The sequence below is a fragment of the Ciconia boyciana genome, chromosome 8, assembly GCF_034638445.1.
Source record: "Ciconia boyciana chromosome 8, ASM3463844v1, whole genome shotgun sequence".
Taxonomy (NCBI): Eukaryota; Metazoa; Chordata; class Aves; order Ciconiiformes; family Ciconiidae; genus Ciconia; species Ciconia boyciana.
In genome coordinates, this window is record NC_132941.1 from 54,319,023 (window position 1) to 54,329,716 (window position 10,694).

Genomic DNA, 10,694 nt, shown 5'->3' on the forward strand with positions numbered 1-10,694 from the left:
AAAATGCTCTTTGTTACCTCCTATGTTGGGTTTTCTACCACCTGCCACCATCAAGTGGTAGACACTTTTTTCTTTTTTTCAGGAGGAGAGATCTGTTCATGATTTCCTTAACACACTTATCCTTCATTAAGAAACGTTTAGGGACTGGCATATATTCTTTAATCCCTCCCACTTTGCACATCCACCTGTATTCAACATTTTGTTGAATTCGGCACAACCATGACTGGAAAACAGTTGTCTTGGGAAAGGAGTACTAAAGCTTCCCTCAACTCATCACTTGGATAGCTCTTCTTCACCCACAGTCTTCAAAGCCACAGAAGTATGTCATTGTTAGGACTTTTAAAAGCCAAACTGTTCTCCTGAGTAGGCTCTTTGAGAATGACTTGGCAACCATCAGTTTCCAGAGCTAACTGAAACCAACATTTCAAGGGTTTCTGTGATTACTGCTGGGACAATGGAGGACTTGGTCTCTGCAGACTCTTGCTTGAAGATGCCCAGCTTGAGGATGAATGTTAACAATTTGCTTGCTGATGTTAAATACTATTCTTGCAAGAGGATGGAGTTACACTCCAGAAAGCATACCCTTCAGCCTCCAAGACTTGTTTGCAAGCTTGCAGCCTGACAAAACAGATTTGATCAGTGAGGAATACAGAGGCATTTCTCCAGCACAACTTATTTTAAAAAGCACTTCTCTCTCCTTACTGTCCTTAACTCTTAACACATGTGGGCAGCCCATCTTCAGTTAGATCAAAATCATTGTCTGTAACTGAGGCCATTTTTTGTTTTCCTTCCTTTCCTTTTTTCTTTCGTTTTTTTTTTTTTCTTCTTTCTTCCTTCCCCAGAGTTACTAGCTGGCAGCCTGCCGTTGCTCCCTTGTGCTCTGGGTTGAAGTTCAAGAGTGCCCTAGAGCTACTTAGCTGAATTAATGACATCCAATATGACCTGTTAGTTTGAGGGTGAGAGAAGGAATTTTCCAAGATGATGTATACCAAGCAAGCTCTGTTCTTTTGTAAGTGCCCCATTATTATCGTAATTAAATGGTTATAACATCTTGGCTTTAAAAAAAAAAAAAAGTACCCCATTACTGTAACTTAAAGATTATTCCTTCTTTATATCCCTGTTACTGGGAAATGCTCAAGAACTTCCCTGTTGTTGACCTTGCAGGCTCATAATGTGGAACTTCTCATGACTCAAGAGACAAGGTGTAAGCAGTGAGCCAAGGAAGGAAATGGTTCTATCCCATTTTAGCATGGTTTTCTCCTTGGTGTGAGGTGATGACATTGTACATTTTCAGTATGACAGGTTATGCACTGGAGAGGGGTGCCAGGTATCAATCTTAATGTCATTCAGAAAAAACATACCTTTTAAAATGTAGGAAAAAATCAGTAAAAAGAGAGAGGAGGATAACTGAAAGTTTTAAAATACGTGACATTCAATGCAATGGCAGTGGATGATTAGGAAGCCAAGACTTCAATAGGAATCAAGGTCCCACCTTTAGAAGAAATATAAATCTGTCATGGGAATGCTGATCTGGAGTCTTTGCATAGACATTAGTGACAGTATGATGGTCTTGCTCAGATAATATTGCTGGCAAGCTCTTCCACTTCTACTGATAAAAAAGAATTGCAGCACCTACAACATCTGCCTGCTTTCTTAAACAAATTCATGTATGAATCACCCCATGCCAACACCAGAGGAAAGGCTTGTAACATTGATGGTTTTGGGAGACTGGGGGAAGGGAGGTGTTGTTTGTCTTCAGTCACCTTTCCTTCCAAAAGAGAAGGGCTTTTAAGAGTCTTCAAAGCTTAGGACTCAATTTTTTATTTTATTTTTTTTTAAATTCAGTTGGCACCCTTTATATCAGACTTCCATGTTGGGAGCTGCAAAACCAGTGGTGAAATGGATTGGTGGAATATACTACAGCAGACTCTTACTTCTCAGAGCATTGAGCCTATTAGCAGTTTATGTGATACCAATTTCAAGATGCAGAGCTTTCATAGACTTCTAAGTTTTCTCCTGGCCAGTGTGTAAACATTCACAAAAGGAAGGAGTTTCTTTCAAAAAGACTGCTTCTACTTGTTGCAGGGATTTAAATAGCCTAATCACAGAAAAATATCAACATACCAGCAATGAAAAAATAAGAAAATATCTCTGAATAGTATCTTTTAGCACCGTCTAAATTCTGTCCCAAGATTCTCCATCTTATCCCATCTATGAATGAGAAATATCTTTGTCCTCAGAAGAATGGGTATCACTCCACCATGGTTTGAGATTGATCACACAGTGCCTTAGCAACCTGAAAGATTAATTCTTCGAGGCTTGTTGTCACAGCTCATTATAAATATTCTGCATGTGTTTCATAAAGATGAAGATCATCATGAAGATGTTTGTCTATGGCACCTTTGGACTCAATGTGCAGGACTGTTTAGGACTCAATGTGCAGCATTTGCTCAGTGTTGCATTTGGTTGTATATGATCCTCAGTTCCACAGTGCAAAAATTGCTGTCTTGGGGTACAGGCCAGTAGACCACCTGGCCTAATAACTTACCTGTAGCACTGGATGATTTCACTGGCTTCTGCAGATGGTCACAGAGAAAATATTGAGCTAGTATGTGCATGAAAGCCCTAACCCTGAGATGCAGTTAGGATGTGAGAAGTCTTCAAATCCCAACACTGAGGATAGCTAACTGTGAAATATGCTGGTGGTAGCACAAGTTATTCTTTCCAACCTTTCTAGTCTTGCTGCGTATTTTGTACTTGAGCTAAGCTACACCTTAGCTACCAGTGCTGGAGCACTCTTTCTTCCTTGTGCAGTAGTTCTGCTGCATGACTGTCACTAAACAGTACTGATCCCAGCTATCTGACACACATAAGAAAGGGCTATTCAGTGTGTGTATTCATTTGTATGACAATTTGTAGAGCTATTAATGACTCAGTTATTTCCATGGGAAAAATATTTCCTCATAAAAATTCCAGTAAAATCTAAACATTTTTTTTTCTTAAGACCAAATTTTTCCTTGATTGACTCCTTTTAATAATAGCATGAAAAATGTATTGATCACAGGTAGCACAGAATTTCAAATAGAGAACTGAGACTGCTCAACTTAAGCTGATAGCACCACGCAGCTGTTAAATGGCCAGGTTGTCTCAAGACAGTCTGTAGCTGTTCAGATGAGAAAAATCCAGAAAGAGAAACTTCTGTCCAACTTTAGATTCTTTCTTACAATGCAAAATTAAGCTGTGGAAATCATGGATGTGAGACATCCCAGAGAAAAAGAACTCAAAAAGGAAATTGGGCTTTTATTTGGGTAATGAAAAGTATCACAATGACATATAACAATCTGATTAACCTATTAAATCAGATAAGTCACAGATTGACTGTGTCCCTGAAACTTTTTAAGATGGTGCGGCAGACTTTGAGCCTGACACAGCAGGCCCAGTTTTATCCTCCACCACTTCCTGTGAGACCTTTTTGGAAAGCCACCTGCAACTTATTGGTGGTTTGGATCTGAATCTTTAGAAGTGCTAAGACTGATCAGTTACTTTTTTCCATTTGGGAGAACATTAATCAAATCTGCTTTTATCAGGTGTGTATAAAACAAAAGAAACATAAAAACATACTCTGGTTTTAGGCAGGCAGATGGCACTTTTACTCAAGAGAAGTAAGAGAGGGACTTTCAGCAGAGAAGGACTAGAATTTGCAGTTGTGGGGAGACCTTTTGTGAATTGCTGACTTTTTCTACAGAGTCAAGTGACACAAACTCCATTGATCACAGGCAGTTTCTGCTGCTTGGAAATGCTCTTTTGTGTCCTGAGGAGGATGAGCCAATGGCAAATCACAGGAGAGGAGGAGGTAGTAGAGGTCTGCATATTAGAATCAAGCAAATCCAAAATCACTCTGACTTTAATTTCTTTTTTTTAATATTTTGTGTGTGTGTGTGTGAGTGAATGGTAGCAAATGGTAGTAAAGTAAATTAATGAGGGTTTAGTAGGTCACAGTTTTCCACCAGGCCTTGCAGATAATCAGTCTTCTACCAGGACTGTCATGTTAACAAATCTTTGTTATTTTAAGTGACAAAGCTTTAATTTGGTACACCAAGAGGTTTACATTACCTGCTCAATGTGCACATGGAAATAACATGGTTAAAGAGCAGGCATATGATTGAGCACAGTATCTCGCATAACAGATGCAAATTTGATTCTTTCTTTTTGCAATATCTAAGTTTTCTGTATCCCTTTGTTTTAGTTATTTCAAAAAGGTATTGAAGTAGTTCTGGTGATCTATCTTTTCATCTGCCTATCTACATTTTCTGACTCTCATCATGGTAATATTTGATTATAGGATCTGACTCAAAAGCTCCCTGATATTAAAAGACATCTTTCCCTTGGCTCAAAGGCTTCCTGATCGGCTCCTGCAGCCAGCTGCAAGGACTGCAAAGTCCCGATTCCTGTAAACAGAGCAGAGCCAGGGAACTAAATCCACCCAGAGTCCCACCAAAGCTCAATGTCAGTCAGGTTGTCAGATTCAAGCATGAGAAAGATTGTTAAAACCCACCAAGTTCTGCAGCTCTCAGGTGAGCTCACTGTTTGTGTGACGATGTTAGAGATTTCCATATTTGCGATTTTCCTATCCTTAGTGGATAAAAAAGGAATTTTTAAAAAATCCTTTATAAAATAAAATTGCAAAGAAACCCTATAAGGAACTGCACACTATATACCCAAACAAGCTTCACTGACCTGCCTCTACCCTCCCTTCTCTTTTTTAATCATAGAAAGTAAAATATAATCATGAAAATTAAATTCAGCAGAATGCTTTTTTGATAAAGCAATCAAATTATTTAATGTCAAAACTGCTGAAGCAGGACGCCTTGAGATTGTTAGACTTTCCTCCCCAACACACACAGAGGCACAAACATGATGCACATACTTATCCAAAATGCAGTTCTGGAGAAATCTAGATGATTTTGCAAAGCATTGTTATGTTTTGCAATAGGAGATGATTCCTTTAAGAAAGTGGTTTTGTTTGTGGATTTTTTCTCCTCTTCTAACTAGCTCTACTCAGACTGTGCAGGAAAAACTTGCCTTCACTTTCCCTTGAGTAATTGAGGTTGTTCCATGAGATCAAGCTCAATATTTATGAACAGCTAAAATTTATCATCAGTTTTAGACCTCAGAATGGATTTGTGTGTCATTTCCTTAGAGAAACGAAGCAAACGGAGACCTGAGGTAACTCATGAGAAGTATAGGCAAAAGGCATTAACATTTCATTCACTGGCATGCATGAAAGGCCTAGCCTTGGAGGTGCATCTCCTTGCCTGGTGACTGAGGGGCATTCATGCTTATCTTCTGCGGCACGAGGGCTCCAGAACAAGCAGCAGCATGTGAATCCACCTTCTATCTACCAGTGCAGCAAACATTCACCCCTAAAATTTTCCTTAGAAAGCCTCCAATGTGTGTACTCTCCTCAGCTCCAGTGGGAGAGATTTATTCCTTCGTGGCAGAGAGTAATGAGATGCATTTCCCACCGCCATACATGTATAGCTAGCTGTGGTCTGTAACATCTTTTCTGATGCATCCAAGAATTATTATGTGTCATGGCTTTCTTGACAGCTCCATGGGTTGGGAGTAACAACAATAAAAATGCGGCTAATATGTGTTTCATTTAACAGCTTTTTGGTCTCAGTTGCATAATCAGGATGACCATCTTCTTTTCTTCCTTTTAAAAATAAATCTTTAACTTGCCCTGGACTTAAACAATTTTATGTCTGAGGCACTGTGTATTTAATGTATGTTGTTAAGTGCTCAACGCAGAGGAGTGGCAGTGTGTGTCACTGGAAGGTTATGGTGTCATCGATGTGGCTGCCCCTTTTGCTCTCTATTTGTGTCTTGTGATAATTTAACGCATATGGAAAATCTTAGGGAGCAATTAAGCTACTCCATTAAAGTAAATAGCATAGATTGTGTTTGTGCATCTTATTTAAATCTTTGAAATATAAAATAAAGAGACAGCTTAATGGTTACAGTTGTAGTTTGAACATAAAGCTCAACTAATAAGACACCTCTTAATCTCTGATTTTAAAGAGAATTACACCTGGCTATTAATAAATTAAAATAGACTTTAACCTGGCTTGATGTGGTAGAAAACACATTTTGATGGTAATCCCATACAAATGGGTATTTTTTCCTTCTTTTCTTGGATTTATTTTGAGGGCAGCTGAATGAATTTTCTTTTCCTCTGATCAGAACATTCACATTAAACAAAGCAACTTACTGAACTCCAGAATTTTGAATCTGCTTCCAAAATAATTGATTTTTTTCCAAACCAATGCATTCAGTCTGACTGTGAGATTGAAAGATCATTTTATTCTTGCAGATCTAATTTGGGCTGCTGGTTGTTATTACTAAAGTATCTTATCACTAATCTTTCTAAAGTGGGGCTGATATGGTTGGCAGCTGTTACAAATTTCAAGAGCCTCCATATGTACATATAGAATAAGGCGTCCTGAAAGAAGTCTTAGAAGGAAACTGACTTTGCCTCATCCGCTTTCATTTCACCTTAGAAAAGTTAAGTACATACTTTCCTGTAAATCAAGGGAGTCATAAGTGCTTTTTTGATTAAGGATGGGTTTATAAGCATACAGTTTCTTTCCCATAGCATGGCGGTTTTGGGGTTCAAAAAGTCCATTAGCATTTCTGTTCTTTCAGAGGCATTTTAATCTACAAACAAGATTACATCCCTATACCCTATTGATGAAATAAACATGACTTAATTCACATATGTCCGAGCTTTGGAGAATGTTAAATAAAAAATGCTGTAAACTGCCAAATATTACAGTTTAACGCTTTCAAAATCTACAAAGGGTTAGAATTAAAAAAACCCAACTACCAGGAATACTAAGTTCTTTGCCATCTTTGGTTTCTCCTACTGCATCAGCTCATCCTGGGGACAAGCAGAGGTTGGCCTTTTTAAGATCAGACGTGTCTGGTCAAGAATAATAAAGGTTAGAAATTTAAAGATTAGTCAAACTCCATGAGAGCTGTGATGAGTCATGCAGATCTATTTTATTAACAACCAGGACCGCTTTGCCATCCAGGTGTACCTGGTGGGTAAACTCCACCCTTTCTTCCATAGCCAGCCTCATGTTAAAACTTTAAAGGAAATCTATTACAGAGAAAGGCTGAATAAATACCTCCTTTGTCTTCTGTGGATCTCAGTTTATGTCCAAGTGAAAGGAGACTAAGTTCAGCCATGTCTAATACATTACACATTGTTTTCAAGTGCCCTTGTGATCACTCATATTGCAAACAAAATCTAGGCATTATTCCAGGTTGGTATAAATCCTGAAGTGTCTCCTGTTTAGCTAAGGCCTGTGTCTCCTGATTCCCCCCTTCCACATCTCTTCAGAGGGAAAACTGCACCTCTGATAAGCCTTCTGCAGGTCTGGCGAGAGCAGGACTGCAGGCAGGGCTGGGGCAGGTCCCTCCAGGGACACATGTCCTGCACCGCTACGGTGGCCGCTGGTCTGTGTCCTTTCTGCAGAGAAGGAAGCAACATCTAACAAGAACCCAAAGGAACTTTAACTTTACATCTGGGATGTGCTGTATCACCAGACAGCTGGAGTCAGTGGTCCTCGAGCACTGGGCAGTAGCAATGGACAAGTGTTTACTGTGCCTAAGCCCTGAAGGGCTCGACAGGCGGATCCTGCTGAGGAAGGAGTGAAGCAGGGAGGGCTAATCCCACCAGTGCTTAAAACACTGCCTTGAGAGGGGATTAGAAAAGTTTGAGGCTATGCTTTCCTCCTCATGTTCCAAATCTCTGCACTCTTTCACATAAAGACGTTTTCTCCATTCACCTGCATTGCTTCTCTTCTGCTTGGGTGTTGGCATATTTGAAAGTTAATGGAATATTGGGTCTGAAAGAGAGGAGGGGGAGGAAAAAGAAGAAAGGAAATAGGGCAAAAAAATCCAGGGGCAGATTTTGAAATCCAAACCCTGTTCTCAGACTGATTTTTCTCTTTGTTTGCTCAGCTGCTTTTCACAGCCGCCTTACTGGCACAGACAAATCTGAACAGCTTGCAGAACAAAATGACAGGAAGATGGAAGGATAATGTGTGTTTAAATATCAGTGACCAGCCTCTTTCTTGGCACTCTCAGCATGGGGAAAGCTTGTTATATACTGCCTCCTTTAATCATTTCAGACAGGGCTTTTCCTCCTGTCTGTCTATCAAGAGGAGAAAGGATCTTCCTCCAATTGTTAGTTGGAGTGATGGACAGGTGAATTATTAATATTGTTTGCCACTGACTTTCCTTGTTATTCTTATTTGTTAAGTCCCCAGCTGATGTGACCCCCATTTTTTTTAGTCTGCTGAAAGCCTGACCCACTCAATCACATGCAAACTGCACGTGATCACCAAACGGATTTGAGAGTTTTTGAGAAAGTGCAGAAAAAAGGAACAACTTTGGTACCTGGAGCCCAGTGAAACACAGTGGAGAAGAGCTGAAGGAAGGCTTGATAATACACAGCCTCCAGTTAATGAACTCACTGCCAAGAAATTCAGTGTCTACTGTCTCCCTGCGACACAGATGTGTGTCAAAATAAAAATCATACACCTTCAGTAAAACCAGACCTTTGTTACAGCTAGCATCTGAGATGATTAAAATTTAAGCACATCAAGGATTGAGATAAAGAGAAAAATGGCTCTACCCTTAATTGGACATTGTGTTTGTCTCTTGCTTCCTCATGAAGGAGGTTGTTTATTTCCTCGGGCAGATTTTGCTCTGTGTGTATGCGTGTGTGTGTGTGTAGATACACAACCTTACTTGTGCAAACACATACAGACAAAAAATCCTATATGAAAAGTTGGAGTGCTTGATTGCAAATCAGGAACCACTGGCTGAAGGTTGCACAAACAAGTATAATTTCATTCCTTTCAGACTAACATGAAGGTAGGTTTTTTTCTTATTATTTAATATTGGAGCCACTTAAAATTATAAAGTGCTTATTTCCATGCCACATTTCTGGAGTAAGAGACACTGTTACCTCCATTTTACTGAAAAGAAATTGAGGCATGGGGAAAATGTTCATAATTTCATTTTTAAAATAAATGAAGCTACCAATTTTGAGTTCTCATGCATTCAGAGCTGGATTCAGCCTGCATACCTGTAACTCACATCTGAGGCCCCAGGCTGAGTGCTGAGGCTCTCTATTCAGCAGGAAAGTGCTCCAAGAGGATTACTGGTTTTGCCACAAACCAAATCATCCTCCATCTATCCCAGGGGAATCCCTGGCTCCTCTGGACAGGAATTAGGGTAACTGTGCAAAAATCCAAGTGCCTTTTCCACAAGTTGGGGTCACCATAGTTTCCTGCCTAAGTGGTTGCCAGAGTTATTGTATTTTATTTTTTAAACTAAAAGAGTGAGTGATTGTGTGTATTTGTGTGTGTCTGTGGAGAGGGAGGCATTTTTATATATTCTTTTTTTAATCAAATGAATCAATTTTCCTGACTCTTTCCCAAAAAAAATCAGTTTGAGGTAGATGTCCAGCCTTAACGTTCAGCCAAAAGCACTAAAGCAGTTGAACAGAGGTTGTCTTACCTCTGTCTACACTAAAGCAAATATTTTAGACAAAAGCATCAGCCAGCTTTAACAGTTATTTCCATTTAGAAAAGCACTTAAGAAGCCTAACGTTAAGCATATGCTTATGTAACTTGCTGAATGGGGGACCATATGCTGTAAAAGGCATGTAGAATAGGGATGTAAAGTAAGTAATAACAATAATGAACATTTACATAGCCTTCTGCACTTTAAAAGGGATGTAGGAGCTGTGAGTATAGAGCATCAGGGACAGGAGGAGATATGAAAATGTAAGGTTATATATTTAAGCTTCCCTTTTTGCCTGGCTAAATCCCACCTTCAGTTACAAAACTTCCAATCTCAGTAAATGCAATCAAGCTGGATTTACTAGCTAGGCAGGAAGAGTAATTCAGCCCAGGGTCTACTAACGTTGGCAAGGAGCTGTTTCAAAAATGAAAACCTCCTCTCTCTTATTATTAGTTATTTCCATTTTCCTATTAACTTACTGCAGAAAATATTGCTTTACCATGATGATATTCTGAGCTCTGAAATAGATCAATCAAGTCAAATCAACCAAAGATGGTATTCCTGGCCCTGGAGAGTGATTTACACAAATCCACAGAGGAAAAAATCTGGAAGCAAAGGAGAGAGAATAAAAAACAACGGAGATTTTTAAGGATATAGACACATAAATTAGCTCTCCTCTGGACAAGTGACTGTATGCACCAAACCTTAGAATCAGTATTTAATTAACCTCTTTAAAAAAACCATTAAGCTCACTGGTGTGTGACAAACAGGCACAGGAACTAATGTTTGGCAAGATGCCAGGCAACATCAGAGAAAGTTTAGGAAGACAAGGTTGAAATTAAAGGGAGAAGTTTGCTTTGGGAAAGTATCTCATTCATGGGTCCTATTTCACGGGCATCATAAACAGAAGCCTGGGAGCGGTTTCACTGAGAAAAGCCCTGGGAGGTTCATAAATTGCTTCTCAGTCTAGCTGGATGCTGTGACTGACTCTCCTCATGGAAATAAAATGAGGGAGCTCACAATATCTGCTGCTGGCCATGGCTGGAGGTAGGATACGGGGTGGGTGGACCAGTCAAGTTTATGTGAAAGCAAGA